This window comes from Pinus tabuliformis, chromosome J (genome assembly GCF_031772625.1).
Source record: "Pinus tabuliformis cultivar Carrire ecotype Pingquan chromosome J, CPIR1, whole genome shotgun sequence".
In the NCBI taxonomy this organism is placed as follows: Eukaryota; Viridiplantae; Streptophyta; class Pinopsida; order Pinales; family Pinaceae; genus Pinus; species Pinus tabuliformis.
Genome location: NC_142295.1, coordinates 1,235,068,760 through 1,235,090,473, shown reverse-complemented (window position 1 = coordinate 1,235,090,473; position 21,714 = coordinate 1,235,068,760).

Below are 21,714 nucleotides of genomic sequence, written 5' to 3'. Positions count from 1 at the left end.
GGTTAATATATATCTGATCCTATGTTGTTTACGGTGATAGATCTCTATACTTTGATGGTATTATGCTGCTTTGACTCTACAGGTGCTCAGTGAAGCGGATAAGTAAGGAAGGAGTAGCGAGATTCTATCAAAGGGGAAAGGGAACAAGCAAGGAGCCAAGCGAAATACTGAGGTTGGTACTCTATACTTCTTTCTTATCTATCTCTTGTAAAGGAAAATACAAGTGACTTTAGTTTGTTTGTTTCTAAGATAGCTACCCCTCTTAGTGGGACTAGCAGTTCTGAATAGAAATTAGTTTTCCCGGTAACAAAATGGCGACTCCACTGGGGAGCAAATAGTTTGATTGCTTGTCTCTATTTGTTTGATTCATAAACCACAGACAAAGCCTGAAGTTAAGCCAGCTAACCTTCGAACTGAATTTTCTATGCAAGTGCAAAGTAGATCAACATTGCTTTAGTCAATCTCTGGGTTTGTTTATGAACTGAACAACTAACTTGCAAACATCCTAAGTGCCCTTGAGGTAGCTTAAGTAACCTCATTAGATCAGCCCCTATACATTGTATCTACTGACTATCATTAGCTCAGCCTAAATCCCTGGACTAAGCTGCAAACTGTGACCAAAAACCAAGTTAAAGTCTTGTCCCTGGACCATCACACTCTCTCCTCTTGGCAGACTGGATGTATCGCACCCCCCATGTACAATAGGTGGGATGCATCCATGTTTCCCTGTGTTACAGGTGCGATGATCAAGTAAGACTGTTTCTGCCTCCAGATTTTGGTTTTTCCTTCACTGTCTTCAGCTTTATTCAGGATTTTTGCTATCTGTGATCAGTATACCATTGTTGAAACCCCCTTCCTTTGCATTATTCAGCCTCCATTGTACAAATAATTGTGAATGTTTTTATGTATTTTTCGCCATTTACAGTTCTCCTTTACAAAATAGTAGCTTAATCGAACTGTCGTCTTTTGATTTGAAAGTGTCGCAAGTGTCGTTTTCAGTCAAAGAAAAGAATCCTACTCTTTTTGATAGTCAATTACACTGTTACTCTTGTATTTGATCTGAATTAATAGTATTTCAAGTGTCGAAAGCAGTTTCAATTCAAAATCACAAAGTGTCGTCCTTATCCTCCTTGTGTTTTTTGAAAAGAAAATTGTTAGTACTGTTGCTTTGAAAGAAGATATAATTCATTTTTGTATTTAGCATTCTTTTTGTCATCCACACATTAAGAAAGCGGAAAACAAATACATGCAGGTGCATTTGCATTTAGACTGCTTGTTGATTTTGATTTAGGATAGTGCATCTAGTGTGTGCTCTCTGCTCTATGTTGAAAGGATTTCGCTTCTCTTTCCTTAGTAGCTAGGATTTTCATTGCAAAAAGAAGAGTAAACGATTGTTTATCATCTTAGATTGCATATTTAGGAGTTGGATATCTACATCATGCGGTGAACCTTAAAGGCAAACTTCTTAAGAAAGATCAAATGTAAAATAAATTCAATGAACATAAAAACGCTTTGGAACCTAACGCACAACATCTAGAAGTCTAGGCTAGAGACGTATTCTGGCGTCGTAAAACTTGGTAACTGTCGCTTTCATCATAGGTTGGGTGATTCCTCCTCTTTGAGATGACAAGTGCCAGTACGGACTTGTGCTCCCACATACCGTCGAGTATATATTGGGAGACCACAATAGGCTATATTTCGCCATTTATAGTTCTCCTTTACAAAATAGTAGCTTAATCGAACTGTCGTCTTTTGATTTGAAAGTGTCGCAAGTGTCGTTTTCAGTCAAAGAAAAGAATCCTACTCTTTTTGATAGTCAATTACACTGTTACTCTTGTATTTGATCTGAATTAATAGTATTTCAAGTGTCGAAAGCAGTTTCAATTCAAAATCACAAAGTGTCGTCCTTATCCTCCTTGTGTTTTTTGAAAAGAAAATTGTTAGTACTGTTGCTTTGAAAGAAGATATAATTCATTTTTGTATTTAGCATTCTTTTTGTCATCCACACATTAAGAAAGCGGAAAACAAATACATGCTGGTGCATTTGCATTTAGACTGCTTGTTGATTTTGATTTAGGATAGTGCATCTAGTGTGTGCTCTCTGCTCTATGTTGAAAGGATTTCGCTTCTCTTTCCTTAGTAGCTAGGATTTTCATTGCAAAAAGAAGAGTAAACGACTGTTTATCATCTTAGATTGCATATTTAGGAGTTGGATATCTACATCATGCGGTGAACCTTAAAGGCAAACTTCTTAAGAAAGATCAAATGTAAAATAAATTCAATGAACATAAAAACGCTTTGGAACCTAACGCACAACATCTAGAAGTCTAGGCTAGAGACGTATTCTGGCGTCATAAAACTTGGTAACTGTCGCTTTCATCATAGGTTGGGTGATTCCTCCTCTTTGAGATGACAAGTGCCAGTACGGACTTGTGCTCCCACATACCGTCGAGTATATATTGGGAGACCACAATAGGCTATATTTCGCCATTTACAGTTCTCCTTTACAAAATAGTAGCTTAATCGAACTGTCGTCTTTTGATTTGAAAGTGTCGCAAGTGTCGTTTTCAGTCAAAGAAAAGAATCCTACTCTTTTTGATAGTCAATTACACTGTTACTCTTGTATTTGATCTGAATTAATAGTATTTCAAGTGTCGAAAGCAGTTTCAATTCAAAATCACAAAGTGTCGTCCTTATCCTCCTTGTGTTTTTTGAAAAGAAAATTGTTAGTACTGTTGCTTTGAAAGAAGATATAATTCATTTTTGTATTTAGCATTCTTTTTGTCATCCACACATTAAGAAAGCGGAAAACAAATACATGCTGGTGCATTTGCATTTAGACTGCTTGTTGATTTTGATTTAGGATAGTGCATCTAGTGTGTGCTCTCTGCTCTATGTTGAAAGGATTTCGCTTCTCTTTCCTTAGTAGCTAGGATTTTCATTGCAAAAAGAAGAGTAAACGACTGTTTATCATCTTAGATTGCATATTTAGGAGTTGGATATCTACATCATGCGGTGAACCTTAAAGGCAAACTTCTTAAGAAAGATCAAATGTAAAATAAATTCAATGAACATAAAAACGCTTTGGAACCTAACGCACAACATCTAGAAGTCTAGGCTAGAGACGTATTCTGGCGTCGTAAAACTTGGTAACTGTCGCTTTCATCATAGGTTGGGTGATTCCTCCTCTTTGAGATGACAAGTACCAGTACGGACTTGTGCTCCCACATACCGTCGAGTATATATTGGGAGACCACAATAGGCTATATCCTTTATCCTTAGGAAGCCGTGTCTACTGCCCTATCGATCGCGATGCACTAAACACAACATTCGGGAAGATTGACTGCCGTACCATAAAAAGTATTTTGCATTTTTGCGATTGGTTTGGTAATCCCTCTGTCTATATTTCCAGAGTAGTCTCTTTCGTTCCTTTTTAGACTCCTTAAAGGAAAAGGTCCATTTGAGCACTTGTCACTTCAGGCTCATTAAAAATCAAAGGCGACTAGAGTCATCTTTAGCTTTTTCTCAACTCTTAAAAATTGAAAAAGCAAGTTGTGTCAAAGCATCTAAAATTTATTTTAATCGGAATAACGTCACTGTTCCCTTGTTGATATTGGGTTGAGAAAATGGAGTCCACCAATCAAGGATTTCCCCTTGGGGGAAATCCTAGTCCTTTCTCTTCTTGGGGAGATGTTGGTGCACCTCATATGGCCACATTGTCCCTTCCAGGACTGAAAATTGGCCTGCCAGTATGGCTTTTCTCGACCTCTGTCATTCAAAGCACCATGATTCCTGAGCAATCAAATCAGCAACTAGATGATACTAGAGTTACCCCCCAACCTTCTACTTCATTTGTTTCTCCCTCTCCTTCTTCCTCTTCGCTTGGTGAAGCTAGTAAAACTAAAAACCAAGTAACTAAGAAGAAGAAGAAAGGGAAGGAGAAGAAGAAGAAGGAGCCAACGACAAAAAGGGGCAACCGTACATCGTCTAGTGAAAATCCACACACTGCACCATCCAAACCTAAATCTCCATGTGTCATCTGCAAAGGGGACCACTATCATCAAGATTTTCCTTACATCCACTGATCTTAAGGGACTGGTCTCCCCGCTTGCACAATCCGGTGTCATCAACCTTTGACGATCATGTTGAGAGTACACCGTCAACTAGCGAAAACGAAGTCGCTGGACAAAAAGGAAGATCTAAAATTCCTTGTAGACTGTGTGATGGCGATCATGCCATCCATCGTTGTCCCTTCCTAGATGAAGCTAAAAGAGTCTTGGATAACCGTCCTGCTTAACTGCTACGGCTTCCTCTTGGATACAAGAAAATCTTGCCGAGTCCATTGCTAGTTGAAAATCCGGCTGACACACCCTTGTTGTCAGTCGAAGCACCTATCATTGAAGATAAACCCTCTGAGTCCACATCGGACCAAAGTCAACAGGTTGAGACGGCAGTCGACCCCATCTTGTCTTCAAAGGTTTTACCTTCAGATGATACAGTCATCAAAGAGAATGAGAACGACACCGTTAAAATAATTTTCGTAAATACAGACTCCGATGAACATGGGGGCAATCTACCCGTTCCTTTACCACAGGAAGGAAGTTCGTTAGAGATGTATCCGGTCATTTATTCGGTCCCACCTCCAAGCAACCTAGTCGTCTCCTTCGATTGGAATCTTCTAGGCAGACCCCGTCTACCATCTAATGTACCATTCCAAATCATAGTGCAAACTTATAGAATTTTCATGGTTGGTACCATCATAAATGAAGGGTCTTCTGTGAGTATCCTTTCCTCAAATTCTTGGAAAGCACTTGGTTCACCATCGCTTTTTCCTGAGATGCGAAATCTGACAGGCTTCGACAAAGGAACCAGTCGACCGTTAGGGATCCTTCCGAATTTGCCTATAACTTTGAGAAGGAAAACCGTTTATCTGAACGTGATGGTAGTTCAAGGACCTTTAGATTATAATCTACTCCTTGGGCGTGACTACATTTATAGCATGGGAGCTATTGTTTCCTCACTCTTTCGAGTGATGTGTTTTCCGCATGAAGGCAGAGTGGTCCAGCTCGTAGACCAGCTTTCATTCCCCGGTTCACACATAGCTAATAGTCAAATGCCATCCCTAACAGGTCTTTTTGTGCAAGGAATGTCTCATCAATCTCTAGTTCATCCACCTGATGAGCGCGAGTGATTCGGAGGTGGTGACTGAAACCCAGGGGGCATGCACCCTGGTCTACTTCGGCAGGAAAACTTCAGGTCTAGGGTAGGTCTCTGTGGAGGATATATGACTGGTTTGACACACCCATCCATTTAGGAAAATGGGATTAGACCGGAATAAGATACTTCCGTCAGAAGGTATGCCTTTCCCGACAGAACAAATGTTTTGTTTGCAAATTGAAGGGTAACCTGGAAACTCTACTTCGCTATACCTAGGGGCATGCAAACTTTTTTGCGTGAAAGTGAAAAGCGACTATTTGTTTTCTTAGTTTGTAGGTTCTTAACCCTTTAAACTCATAGGAATGGTCATTCCTTGCTTACATAATAAAAGGAGTCGAAGCAAAATTTTGAATGGTGCAAGCTCCCTAAAAAATGAACCTATCGATGAGACATCCTTATTATACCACTAGCACGAGCAGTTTTACGTGAAGTTCAAGCTCGTTAAAAAATAAACCTAGCAATGAGCATATGTTCCACCAGAGTTTAAGCTCATTAAAAAATGAACCCATCTCCGGTAAATAACCATTGCGATCGCATTATTATCAGCTTTTGAGCCTTGGTCGTGTTCTTACCATCACCTCCACTCTTTTTTAGCTGATCATATGCCTCCATTTGATTGTTTACACCTTTTGAGGAACAACTGTGACGAGTGATCCTATTAGTTACCTTCTTTACACTGCCATGATCGAAAAGTTCCAAACATTACCTGGAGCCAGCTGCTATCCGAAAACATCACTCATTCCTCAAAAAATGAGTCTCCTTTAAGCTCTTTTCATCTGACTCGTAAAAAATGAAAAGATTGCTAAGAAATTGGCCTCTCCAGCTCATCAGGCTTAGTTTCTTGTGTTAACCTTTTCTATCCAGTGTTTATTTAATACATTTTAATGTTCTCCTATGGAATTTGATTTAATACACTTTATTGGTTTTCAATGGAATCTGACCACCCTCAATTGAATTGAATATGAATACATGAATGTCATTGAATATAAGGACATGTTATGTGAAAATGCCTGTTACGATTCATGTATTATATTTCAGGAACTGAATATACAAGCATGAATGGCATTGAATATAAAGAAATGAATATGAGAATGCGAAATTTCCATTTATGTATTTATCATTCAATCAATAATTCAATTCATGGTGGTCAGATACTTGTACGAGACGGTTGTATCCAAGATTAAAACCACCTAAGGGTGGTCTAAAGATATTAAATGCAATATCGGGGCTAAACAAGGGTGTCCCCTTTCCCCTACTCTTTTTGGTATTTACATTGATAAGTTAGAGGAGTGTTTGGAAATCGAGGGGTGCAAAGGAGCTGAGCTCGCTGGTATTATCATAATTCTTCTCCTCTACGTCAATGATATCTTTCTTCTTGCTAGAAGCCATGAGGACCTAGACAAGCAGCTTAAGACCATTCATGACTATTTCCCCAAGATGGGTATGACAGTTAATACTGACAAGACTAAAATAATGATAATTAAATCCAAAAAGGCCATCCATGGAAATTGCGTCTATGATGACAATTGCTTGGAACAGGTCTCTTCTTATAAACATTTGGGTATTGACATCCCTTATCAGCGTAACTGGAACTACAATATTGAAAAAAGGATTATTGGAGGCCAGAAAACATATTATGCACTTGAAAACAATTCTAAGGCTACCAATATTTGTATTTAGAGTAAAAAAAGGTTCCTATTTAAGACCCTCGTCACCCCTATTGTCCTATATGGTTGTGAAGTCTGGGGTTGCAGTATATCTAGAGAGTCTTGGAGAAATATTGAGATGATCCAAAAGCAATTCATAACCTACAACCTCAAGATCAAGGGAAATACCCCCTATCCTATCCTCCTGGTCGAATTTGGTGTCTCCCCTATTGAAATTAAGGCTATGTTTAAATATCTAATGTATAATAAGAAGCTTTACAACATGGAATCCAAGAGGCTTCCTAAAATTTCTTCTAACTTTAGTAAAAAACCCCACCTTCGCCTCCAGCGTGGGTGGCATAAGGATGCCCAGTCTTAGCTCAACCACTGGGGGATAAATGAGGAGATAATCTTGGGAAGAAAGGATAGTGTCAAAGATGTTATCACCTCCAAATTTAAGGATAAGTTATGGGATGATAAAGAGTTGGAGGGTAAAAGGAAGCTAAGATATTATAAGGAGGTAATCAACCCAACCCTTGAGAACTAGAATTATCTTTTTATTTTGACCAGCTTGAAGAAAAATATGAGCATCGCTAAGATTAGAACTAACTCTGATGAACTTTGGAGTGAAACCAGATAGTGGTCTACTCCTAAGACTCCCTAGGATGATGAATTTGTCAGCTTTGCGATACTAAGAAAGAGGAGGATGAAAAACACTTTCTTTTAGATTTTTCGACCCTTACACACATCCGCTCTCATTTCTCTAACATCTTTCACACTTTCAATCTTCTTGATTTACTATGTCAGCCCAACTATAGTGATCTTGGTGCGCTTCTTTCCCTTCTCTTTGAGCAGAGAAATAAGATCCTAAAGAATTACAATTAGATTCTCCTTCTTAAAATCCAATAGACCGCATTGGTCTTAGTGAACATTAATCATCATCATCATCAATTAATTAACAATAATTGATATAAATTTTAAAAAATAATAATATTTTATAATTTTTAATAAATAATAATAATTAATTAATTAATATTAATATTAATATTTATTAATTAATAATGATATTAAATTTAATTAATAATAATAATAATAATAAAATTGTAATAGCAATAATTATTTTAAAATGATAATAATAATAATTTATTAAAATTAAAATTAAATATTTTTTTTTTCTAGGTTAAGACTAAACTAAGTACCCACGGGGAAAATTAAAATTAAATATTAATATAAATTAATAATTATTAATAATTATAATAATAATATTTTTACTATAAGAATTATATTTTAATATTGTTTTGATTATTATATATTCATCGATATGAATATTAATTTTATGATAAATATTGGATTTATACCATATTTACTAATGTGATTGAGTTTATAATATTAATTTTATGATTAATATTATATTTATACGCATTTTTCAACCACATTTACTAATATGGTTGGGTTTATAATATTAACAATCCCCACGGTTTATTAATCCCTTGGGTTTATAATATTAATAATCTTGTGTGTTTACCAATCTCTTGGGTTTAAAATAACAATCCCTTGGGTTTAAAATATTAATTCTTAGATTTATAAATACCTTGTGTTTTTAATATTGATCCTTTGGGTTTGTTGATGCTTAGGCTTATAGTATTTATCCCTTGGGTTTATTAATTCCTTGGGTTTATAATATTAAAATTTTGGGTTTATTAGTCCCTTGGATTTATAATATTATTAGTTCATTGGGTTTATAATTGGATCCCTTGGGTTTATAATAGTTATAATCCCTTGGGTTTATTAATCCCTTGAGTTTAAAATATTAATTCTTAGGGTTTATTCATCCCCTGGGTTTAAAATGTTAATTGTTAGGGTTTATTAATCCCATGTGTTTTTAATATTGATTCATTGGGTTTGTTGATCCTTTAGGTTTATAATATTTATCCCTTGAGTTTACTAATTTGTTGGGCTTATAATATTAAACCCTTGGGTTTATAATATTAAACCCTTAAAGTTTATTAGTTGCTTCGTTTATAATATTAATAATTCCTTGGGTTTATAATTTAACCCCTTTAGGTTATTAATCTGTTAGGTTTAAAATATGAATACCTAGAGGTTATTAATATCTTGGGATCAATATTTAAAACACAAAGGATTAATAAACCCGAAGAATTAATAAACTATATGAGTGTTTAAACCTTAGGTTTTTTAATAGTAAACACTAGAGTTTAAATTTTATAATATATTATTACTACATATTATATTAATAAATAATATATTATTATATAAAATATTATTATATATATTATGATGATGATGATGATGGTGGTGGTGGTGGTGGTTAACGTCCACTGAGACCAAACTTTGGTCTATCGGACCTAAAGAAACGAATTATTTAGTCTGATTTAAGATTTTATTCCTATGCTCAAAAGCTTGGAGAGAAGCCTCCCAAGCTCACTATAATTCTGACGTCGTAAAAGGCTAGGAAGGTCAATATTGCAACAAAGATTATGAAACTGAGATCTAATGTGGTTGTACACAGGGCACTCTAGGAGGAAGTAATTTTCATCCTCGATGTTCATATTCTCATAGAGATGGCAGATCCTTTCCATCCATGGTGTTTTTGGAACTGCCCAACGACTCATTTCACTATGGAGCTCATGAGAGTTCGTTCTAATCTTGGCTCTATTAATTTTCTTCTTTGAGCTAGTTAAAACAGAGAGATACGTTTGATCTTTTAGGGTGGGATTGATGACCTCCTTATAATATCTTAATTTTCTTTTAGCTGCTAAATCTTTCTCACACCACATTTTTTCTTCGAACTTAGAAGTAACAATATTTTTAATGTTATTAATGTTTTGCAATGCAACATTCTCATCAATCTCGCAATGGTTTAACTAGGCCCTGGTGTCTTTATACCAACCTTGTTTAAGCCTTAGGTGGTTTTTGTTGGAATTTAAAGCTAGCTTTGGAAGTCTATGGTCTCCTATGTTATTGAGTTTGTGCTTGTACAACAGAAGCCTAGTCATAGCTAGGTTCTTGATAGGGGAAAGACCCACTTCTATAAGGAGAATAGGATAGGGTGTATTGCTTTTAATTTTGAGGTTATACGTTATAAAACACTTCTGGATTTGCTCAATCTTTCTCCAGGATTCTCTAGAGATGTTGCAACCTCACATCCATATAAGATAACAGGAGTGACTAAAGTTTCAAAGATAAACTTCTTTCTATCCCACATTATGAGGTTTATTATTTTACAATTATTTTCAAGACCAAAATAAGCTTTCCACCCCCCATTAATCCTTTTCTCAATGTTATAGTTCCAGTTGAGCTTGTGATAAATATCAATTCCTAGGTACTTGTAAGAAGACACTTCCTCCAAGTGAAGGTAAGTGTCCTTGGATTTGATAATCATAACTTTTGTTTTGTCAGTGTTAACAATCATACCCATGGTAGAGAAGAAATCCTTAAGAAGTCTAATTTGCTTATCAAGATCCAATGGACACCTTGTAAGAAGAACAATATCGTCAGTCATAGAGAAGAAGGATGATGACTATCCCAGCTAAGATCGTGTCAGCACAGCCTGCTTCCTCTAAACAACCTTCTAGCTTGTCGATGTAAATTCCAAATAAGGTAGGGGAGAGGGGGCAACCTTGTTTAACTCCGATATTACACTTAATATCTTTCAACCACCCCTCATTGCTCTTTAACTTGGCAATTACATTTTCGTATAACCTTATAGTGGCATCTCTCAACTCGAAAGGAAAATTTAGCTTTTCTAATCTATTCCATAGGTTATTTCTAGGAACCGTATCAAAAGCCTTTCTAAAGTCCACAAAGCAACAAAAGAGATTGGATTTATCATTGCGGCATTCATCCACCATGATCCTAAGTGTAACGAGGTGGTCCATTGTTGAGTGTTGCCTTCTAAAACCCGCTTGGCCTTTAGCCCACTTACCTTCACTTTCAAGCCATGTGCTCAACTTCTTTTCCAAAATGATACCATATAACTTGGCTAAGACAGGGTTGATCATAATTGTCCGATAATTAGAGGGGTTATTTGTATCCCCACTTTTAAAAATAGGGATAATGAGGCTCTGAGTCCATGGTTTAGGGAACCCTTGCTTGATCGCTTGATTGAAAAGCTTGTGGATGTGGGGGATGAGGGCAGGACCTCCAATTTTTAAGACTTCCACATGGTAACCTTCAATGTCTTAGTCTCTATATATAATTAATATTATTAATATACTCCAAATAAATATATATAATATATTGACAATTATATTAATAAATGTATAATAATTATTCACAATAACATAATGGTAGAGGTAAATACATAATATTAATAATAACTAAATGTGATTATTATGTTATATGTGAATTACATCATAGTTTTAAATATAACTATTAATATATTATATTCAATAAAGTTTTTGGCAAAATCACATCATAAATAAAATTATATAAATAAAAAATAATATGACTATTATTATTTATATAGTTATTAATAATGAGAAATAATTAGCATTTAACAAAATACACCTAACACTTATTAATATGGTGGGTGGTGGATATATGACTATGCTGTCACCAAAATTAAGAAATGTGATTAACTAATATTGTTTATATTAACATACATATATCTATGTGTGTGTTTTATTTTTATTAATATATGTAGTTGTTTGTAATTAAATTTATTAAAATATGTTTTTAATATAAGAATAAGTCACCTTAAATTGAAAATATTGTAAAAAAAATATAATTCATGAAAATATAAATAATAGAAAAAATCAAAATGTTAAATAAAAAGGAAATAAAACAAAAAACAAAAAACTAGTAACTAATAGAAATGGCAGTTACTAAAAAAACCCATAATAAGACCTTAACCAATCACCCTACAAATAAAGAAATTTAAATAATAATAATAACAAATAATAAAAATTGAATTCCTAATATTAAACTATGTACCCCGACAAACTAATACCAATCAAAACAAAACTAAATACTTTATACCATACCACCAGCCAATATAATAATAAAAAAAATATAAACTTAATTATAATAAAATATAAACTCGATGCAAGTCACAAAATTCCTGAACAATATATCTTTAGCAAAATAAGCAAAACCACAAAGCTTTACCATTCTTGCACGAAACTTGCAGATGATAAATATTTGACGGGTGACCTTAGTCAGAAACTAACCAATCCAAACATAGAGGCAAGAAGTCACAACAGTTTTGAAATCTTAGAAGAAGCAGAAGAAGTGGAGGGAACTCAAATGAAACCAGAGGATCAGGAAAAAAGGGGGAAAGGAAAAGAGACTAGCATAGAGATCATTCACGAACAGAATGAACACGCAATAGACCCATTGAGCACCATGGAAATAGAAAGGGACCATGATGTGATCCAAAGTGAAAGTGGTACAGAGGACCAAGACTTACAAGAGATCCTTGAGAGGGAGAACCTTGAACTAGAAAAGTTTCTAGAACATGGAGGCAACAAAGGAATTAACTCTCTACCACAGGAGGAAATTGAAAGAGTGCAATAGCTATTCCTTAACAAGTCACATCATAAAGCCCTAGGAGTCAAAAGAGGACAAGACAATCAGGAAAATGGAGGGGTTACCTCAATGGGATTAACAATAGGAAAATCGGCTAAAAACCCGAGAAAGAAAAAAGGAAGAAAGAGACAAAAAGAATTGCTACTAGAATGTGGAAAACTCATGATTGACTCAGGCAGGATGAAAGATCTCTCCTGTTACTCCTTCAAAAACCCCCCTTAATGAAGCTCACAACCTATAACATTAGGGGACTAGGGATCAGAAGGAAACAAAGAAATCTAAGTAATAGAATCAAAGACGAAAAATCGAACATAGTGTTCATACAGGAAACAAAATGCTCTGTAGAGAAGATCAAAGAAAAGCATAGCAAATGGTTAGATAAATATGAGTATCTTGAGGTCAAAGAAACTAAATCAGCTGGAGGTATTCTCACTCTATGGAATCCTCAGAAATTTGGTATTCTTGATGTGGAGGCATCCAGGCACCACCTTTCTTTGATTATGCAACCTGTGGGTGACAGGGAGTGTTATATGATCACCAATGTCTATGGCCCTCAACTGCTGGAAGATAAATTCAGGCTCCTCACCTCTCTAGAGGAAATGAAAAAAATACATCCAACATTACCCTAGATTTTGGGGGGATATTTTAATATGATCAGATCCCTAATGGAAAAAAAGGGGGAACCAGAATACTTGGTAGAGATATAGTTTCCTTCCAAAACTTCCTCACCAATATGAAACTAGTGGATATGGACACAAGTAATGGCATTTTCACTTGGAATAATAAAAGAAGGGGTTCTACCCAAGTAGCCTCAACATTAGATAGATTCATAATATCAGAAGAACTTATGCTCACTGGATGCAGCCTGGCAGTGCTCATCCTACCTTTTGGAGGTTCAGACATTGACCCATCCAACTGGAAGCTTCCTTAACTGGCAAACCAAGAAATAGACCCTTCAAGTTTGAGAATTTTTGGCTCACTCACTCTGATTTCCTCACAAAAATTGAGAAAAGGTGGAAAGAAGAGCTTCACTTTCAAGGCACGAAGATGTTCCTTCTACATCTCAGGCTCAAACACATCAAAGGAAGACTCAAAGAATGGAATAAAAATGATTTTGGAAACATCTTCAAAGCTAAAGAATAAGTGGGAAATAAATTACAGGAAATAAACCAAATTCTCATCACAGAAGGCTTTACAGAGGAAAGAAAAAAGCTAGCAAACTCGCTTCAACATGAATGGGACAATAGATGTCTACAAGAGGAAATCTTCTGGAGATAGAAATCTAGAGTACAATGGATTAAGGAAGGGGAGAGAAACACCAAATTCTTTCACAAATCCACCATAGCACACAGAAATAACAATAGGATTTTGAAACTCACAGATCCTCAAGGAATAGAAAAAAATACTCATGAGGAAATGGAGGATGTACTAGTCCAACATTTTCAGAGCATTGCTGAGGAAACCATAGTAGATAGATCCCAATTCTCGAGAATATTTACTCAGTATATTCCTAAACTGGTTTCTAGGGAAGACAATTATAATCTCAACAGACTAGTAATGGAGGAAGAGGTTGAGGAAGTTATCAAAGAGATACATAATGGGAAAGCTCCAGGCCCAGATGGTTTCAATGTGGACTTCTTCAAAATATGTTGGAAGATAGTCAAACAAGATATTTTGGAGGTAGTGGAGGACTCGAGAAACTCTAAATCAATTTTGAGGGCGCTCAATGAATCCTTCATTGCCTTAATCCCCAAACAAGAAAAATCCACCTCTCTTGACAGGTTCAGACCCATAGTTTTATGTAATGTGGTGTACAAAATAATTTCCAAAGTCATTTCCAACAGACTTAAGCCCCTCCTCTCAACTCTGGTGTTAGAGGAGAAAACGGGTTATGTGGAAGGGAGACAAATTCTCAATAATATAATTCAAGCTCCTGAAGTGGTACATTCCCTCAAAATCAACAAGCAAGCAGGGACAATAATTCAGTTGGACATAGCAAAAGCTTATGATAAACTAAGTTGGGTTTACATAAGAGATGTTCTAAAAGCATATGGCTTTGACTGTAATTGGATCAGGTGGATCATGGCTCTCGTCACCACTGCCGGTTGTTCAATTCTTCTCAATGGCTCTCCTTCCAAAACCTTCAAACCCACAAGAGGTCTGAGACAAGGTGATCCTCTTTGCCCATTCCTCTTCATCCTCATGATGGAAGGGTTAGGCAGAGCGATCACGGCTGCCAAGGAGGAAGGAAGAATACAAGGAATGAAACTCACTCGAGATGGAGACATTGTGACACACTAGTAATTTGTGGATGATACTATGCTGCAAGGCATACCCACAGTCAAGGAAGCCAAAGCTTTCAAGCAAATTCTGTATGAGTTTGCAATGGCAGCTGGTACTGAGGCAAGCCTCTCAAAATCAAAGATCTTCTTTTTCAATACTGATATTTCTATCCAGAGAAACCTCTCCAGAATTTTAGGCTTTCAAAGAGATTCACTGTCGTCGAAGTATCTAGGAGTTCCCCTCACAGACAAACCGTTCAACAAGCACATCTGGGAGTCTATAACAAAAAAATTGAAAGACAAGATCATCAAGTGGACAAACATAACCCTAAACCTAACAGGGAGGCTGGTCCTCACTAAGGCAGTCCTTCAAACCATCCCATTCTATATGCAATCAACCCTTCTGGCACCAACAGGAGTCATTCAACAAATCAGAAACATTCAAAGAGACTTTCTATAGGGGAAAGGGGAAGAGAAAAATAAATGGGCTCTGGTGGCTTGCGATAGGTTATGCAAACCCAAATCCCATGGTGGTTTGGGTCTACATGACCCAAGCATTCTAAAAAAAGTTCTGGGAGCAAAAGTGTGGTGGAGATGGCTAAAGGAAATGCGAAACCGCTGGGAAAAATGTTGGAAACAAAAATATGCAATGAACTGGCAAGAAACGAACCTCATAAGAATGACAGAACAGGTAAAAGGTTCCCAAATTTGGAACAGGGCCTAGGAGAATAGAGCCTTAGTTCAAAATCATAGTTTCTGGGAGATCAGAAGTGGAAATCTGGCCTGGTTCTGGGAGGACAATTGGCAGCAGGAAAGTAACCTCAGCAGCGAGAATTTAGAAAACATCCAAACTGATATCATTAACAAAGGATTAAAGAGGGTAAGTGACTATTGGGATCAGATAAGGAACAAGAGAAAATGGAGAATTTGGAAACTTCCAGATTACAATGCGCTGACAATGCTAGAATCTCAAGCTAAAGCCCTGGAAGCTATTCTGGAAAAAGGGAAAATCTTGACCTCAACCTCAGATGACCAATTAAGATGGGGAAGAAATAATGAGGGTGACTTCAACCTCAAAGAAGAAAAAAGAATAGTTTCAGGTATTAACTTTCCAAACACTGACAAGACATGGAAAGACCTTTGGAATAACCCAGATTGGATGAAGATTAAACTGTTTAGGTGGTTGGTTCAACAAGACAAGATTCTAACGTGGGAGAATCTCAGAAAGAGAGGCTTTTCTGGGCCCTCAAGATGTCACCTATGTGGCAAACAGGAAGAAACCACAAATCATCTTCTCAATGTCTGCGCATTTACCTCAACACTATGGAAATGGGTTGAAAATGTCTTCAAGCAGACAAAAATAATATCATTGTTACACTGAAAAATTGGAGAAGAGATTTCTCAGACAATGAGACAATAAACACAGCCTAGGCTTTGACTCCAGGGTTCTTGATCTAGAATTTATGGAAAGAACGAAACAACAGGATTTTCGGAGACAAAAATGGACCAATGAATAGCATCATAACGATAATCCTTAAACAATTAAAGGAGACTGTCAACACCCTTAGGGGAGTTTCCATAGGAAAGCATATAGGATACAGAGAGGCATGCATTCTGGAAGGGTTGGAGTTACATACACATATCCCTCAGAGTCTACATCTTACCATAAAGCATACTTATGAAGGAAAGGCTTTCTGGCAACCCCCTTCACAGGGCTTTTTAAAATTCAACATAGATGAAGCCTCTAAAGGTAATCTTGGAGACGTTGGTTATGGTGGAGTCATGAGAGATGAGGAGGGAAACATAAAAGTAATATTTCATAGTCAACTGGGAAAAACTACCAACAATATGGCTGAACTCATGGCTATGGAGCAATTCTTGGAAATACTGATAGAGCACGACACACATAATGTTATCATCGAGGCTAACTCAGAATTAGTCATCAATTCGGTCAAGAAGATAGGCTCAAGATCAGCACCAAAGAAAATCTCAAGCCACTGGAGGCTTCTACAGGTCTATAACAGAATTCAATCACACCTAAGAATTCTAAGAACTCTCAGGTTTGTGCATGTACACAGGGAAGCCAACAGAGTTGTGGACTGGCTAGCCAATGAAGGGGTCAGATGCACACGAACTAACATGTGTTGTAGGTGGGAGGAGGTAGCAGACAACCAAATGCGAGAAGGTTGTTCTTCTCGGGCCCTCATAGATAGGGAGCAATACCAGAATAGATAGGGCCACGGAATATCAACGTTTGTCAATGAAGATTAGGAGTATATTAGAAGGATACACAAAGTATGGGAACTTAAGGGTCTTGTAGGAGATCAACATAGTTTGTATTGGCATTGGAGCCACTGGAAGCTTGGCCAGAGAAAGTCCTTGTGCCATTGGCAGTTTGCTTATGAAGAAAAAGATCGGCAGCAATAGGCTATTGAGCTGGATTGCGAATTCGGAAGGAAGACATTGGGAGGCAAAACAGCTCCTAGTTTACCACCTTTATCGGGCGCCCACAAATCCGTGCGATATGGCCATGGGTCATTCGATCATAAGGAAGCAGATCGATGGCTGTAGGCAGTCAAGCAAGTTAGTGGGTCCGGGAAAAAGGCAGCGAGAGTCAAAACAACTTTCGCTAAACCACCCTTTTCAGGTGCCTTCAAACCCAAAAGTGGTTTTTATGGAATGCACGTGATGCCACTCAGCTGTCTACACCTGGCTAGGGGAGGAGAGAGAATATTGCCCTCATCGTGTGAGTATTCCTCAGGATTTTTCTCCGTGCGATATGCATATTGACTGTTTGATCAGGTGGGAGCAGATCGATGGCTACAGACTGTCGAGTAGGTTAGTGGGTCCAGGAGTCAAATATACTTCCGGTTTACCACCCTTATCGGGCATTCAAGATGCCACTTGATTGTCTACACATGGCATGGGGAGGAGAGAGAAGACCGCCCTCATCGGGCGGGTATTCCTCAGGCTACTGCTCCGCGCGATATGGATTTTAACTGTCCAATCAGGAGGGAGTAGATCAACGGCTTCTGAAAGTCTAGCAGTTTTGTGGGTCCAAAGGAAAGTCGGAGGTTCCAAGTTCTTTTGGATTTTGGTTTTATTTCTCTTTTGGCTAGTTTTGTTTCGGGTAGAGATACAGTCTTCTACTGTTGGTTCAGGAAGTGGTAGATCCACAGACCAGGTTCATAGGGCTTGTTAATGGATCCGAGTTAACCTCTTCAGACATGTTTTCGATCGATTTTATTCTCTATTCCCTTCTTTGAGTCCGCCTTTTGTATGTTCATGGCATTTTTTTTAGACAGGCACTAAGGGTTGATTTAATTCTTCCATTTGTTGGAGGCACGACGTCATCTTATCGCCTGTTGTAAATTATGTAACTTATTCTCTTTCTTCACAAGTCAATAGAAGGTTCGACTCTTTCTTTAGCAAAAAAAATAAATCAAATCAATATGAACTAGTCAATGATGTATTGTTTAGGAAGAATTATGATTCAGCATTGCTAAGATGCCTAGAGAAACTTGAAGAAGAAAAGGCCACGCAGGAATTACATGATGGACCAGCTGGAGGACATTTTGGAGGAAATACCACTACTCACAAAATCCTACATGCAGGATATTATTGGCCAATGATATTTAAACATGCACATGAATATGCAAGGAAGTGCAAAACTTATCAAACCACAGCTGGAAGAGAAAGAAAGCCAACATTCCCTTTACAACCAGTTAACATTCAACAACCATTCGAACAATGGGGATTAGACATAATTGGTGAGATTGTTCCTAACTCTTCCAAGCAGCATTGGTATATCCTTACAGCTACTGATTACTTTAATAAGTGGGTAGAATTTGTCCCATTAAAGATAGTTAATATAGAAAACATCACAAACTTCATTGATCATTACATACTTACCTGGTTTGGCTTATCCTTAGCTTTAATGTTTGACAATGCACCTTACTTTTCTGGAAATAGAATGCTATAATTTTCTCTTAAGCGAGGTTTCAAGTTGAAATATTCAACCAATTATTATCCTCAAGGTAATGGATTAGCAGAATGAACAAACAAGAACCTTATTATAATTATTAAAAGGACTATTGATCAAAATCATAGGAATTGGCATAAAGCATTAACATTTGCTCTATGGGTAGACAAAATTACTCAGAAAGCCTCTATTGGTTCTTCTCCTTTCACTTTAGTTTATGGAAAAGAAGTTGTTCTTCCCACAAACGTAGCAATCCCATCTCTTGCCCTAGTGAAATTTATCGATGAAAACCCTTCATCTTCTCTCTAGGCTAGACAATTTCAAATTCTCAAGCTTGAAGAAGAAAGAGAAAAGGCTAAAGCAACCCACTTCCATCATCAACAATTAGTCAAAACTTCTTTTCACACAACTTCTTCTAGTCAAAAAACTCTTGAAGTAGGTTACTTGGTTCTCAAATGGGACAAAGCACACGAGGAAAAGGGTAGACACACCAAATTCCAAAGACTATGGCTTGGCCCTTCTCAGATCATTGAAAAAATTGGACAATCAAAGTTTCTTTTACAAGACTTGTCAAGAAAAAAGGATTATTTGCCTATTAGTGGGAAAATTTTGAAAAAATAATTCTCCTAAGAGATAACCTCTTCCAATTTTGTAACATATTGCTTTTTAGAAAAATAATGGTTAACTAGTATTTATTTTTGGCTTTTCAAAATAAAATCTTTGATAACATTTCTATTTTTCGCTTTTATAAGAAACTAAGAGTTAAAATGAATAATTAGGACATTTGAGTACAAAAGTAAACTTGATTTCTTTGGAAAAACTTAATCTTACTTAAAATATTTATTTTACGAACAAGCTCTTATCTTTATAGAATATGAAGGTTTTGTTATCAGTCAAGAAAAGAATATTTAACCTAGTAAGGACTTTCTGTAGATTAGTATCTTAAAAACTCTATCATTATCATCCAAAACTCTCGAAAGAGCCAATGATCCACCCCATCTGTTAAAATTTTCCTTTTTCAGAGTGTAATTCTAAAATATATAGACATAAAAGATAAAAAGTCTCATTACAAGCTTGTTTACCATGTTCATAGGGAAGTGATTAAAACTGATATTGCCAATATTGCATGTCAAACAGGGTAATAGCTAATGATCTCCTCGATCAGAAGACAAGGGGGCTCATCAAGAGCCAGCTTGTTCAGTTTAGTTATAACCAGTGAATGGCATTGTCATTAGTAGGTTACCACGCCTAGACAATGTCTTTTAAGAAACCAAAAAAGAAAAAGATTACATTCAAAAGGGAAGAAAGGGACAAGGTACAAGTGAGATTCAATCGAAGTGAATATCATTTTGAAATTTGAAAATTCATGTATATGGGACAATGAATCATTGTTGGTTAAAAGATAACCCTGTCAAGGTTATGAACGCCTGCTGGCAGCAGAGGCTCTATCTGTGATAAATGAGTATACGCCAAAAAACTAATCTGCAGAAGACACCTGCTATATTACTTTAAACTTTATTATTGGCTAATGCAAATGTTTATACAAAGATAATTACAAGGGTAAAGTAATTAAGTAAATAAGTTGGGCAAGTAATGATCATTCCAAAGAAATTTTGCTTACCTTATAACTCATGTAATCATTATTCTTATAACTCTAATTACTTTGAAAGCTTTTAGAAATTTCAGAAAACTACTTAGAGATAACTAGTTCTCCCAAGTGAATCGTCGATTGTTGTACTACGAAACAACCCCCCCCCCCCCCCCCATTTATAAAGAACAATATCTAGGGTTAGAGTTATAAATGGGGACCCTTTTAAATTTTTAGGATTAGGATTATAATACCTAACTCTAAGAAAATACCTAGGAAAACCTTCCAAAACGAACTAAGGATGAAATCCACATCACAAATCGCAAATCGCACTTTTTTGCATGACTATTTTAAAACACCTTCAGAAAATTGCAATATGTGATTAAGTCTCCCGTTGCGATAACATCACCTTGTCATTTCGCAATTGCATTTCTCACTTTTCATAGTTCACAAGAAAATTAACCATGGCATTAGAATGATCGTCAGCGATTTGCGAAATGCGATACTACGATATTTGCAATCGCATTTCGCTTGATGTATCTGGTAGCGCTATACTATATCCCTTTAAAGATCGCGATGCATGATTAACAGCAGTAAAATGTGTGGAATAATTACGTTTTAAATACCAAAAAAATGAGTTGACAGGTTAATAGATATTTAGTAGCTCGAGGGAGGATAATCATTTTCCAGGTTATGGGTACTTATAATTGAGTATCTCATTAAACCATTCTCACGATCCAAAGTCATTTCATAGAAGCTTTCAGTCTTAGTTACTAGATATCGTCTGCACTGATATATCTTGTCTATTTTAGGTAAGCGACAAAAGACATGTAACTAAGAAAGGTGACGTAGAAACAGAGCAAACAGACCATTGTTGAATCTGAGTTTACAGAGATAGCTCTTATCTTCATTGATACAATTTGTGATGCTGCTGGAGGCACAATAGCTTGGGAAGTGATTTACAATAGGCTGGAAGATGAGCATCCTAAAATCACTGTTACGAGAGCAACAACTAACTCAATAAGGCCTTCAGGACTTTAATGCAATGATGCTCCTTGTTCTTTCCTTCATAGGATAGGAGTAAGAGCTAATTCCTCCTCTATATAGATATGATCAGGTGGGTGATCAAAAACCTTATCATTGAAGATAGGCAGTTCAAGAATTCAAGGATGGTGCTCATAGGGTCGTTCAGAGCAGAGGACTTGAAGAAGATGTATGACATACCTAACCCATAGGATATCTACGACAACACATTTGTGGCTAATTTAGCAAAGAAGAACCCAGACCCCTTCAAGTTAATTCAAGGTTGGAGAGTGTTGGACAACAAATTCAAATATGACAAATCGAGTATGTGTGCTATAGCCTCTTTCGCAAACCCCTACAACTATGCAACAACCATGTTATGTAGATTGTATGGGCTACCCAATAATACTAAGTTTTCAATAGAAT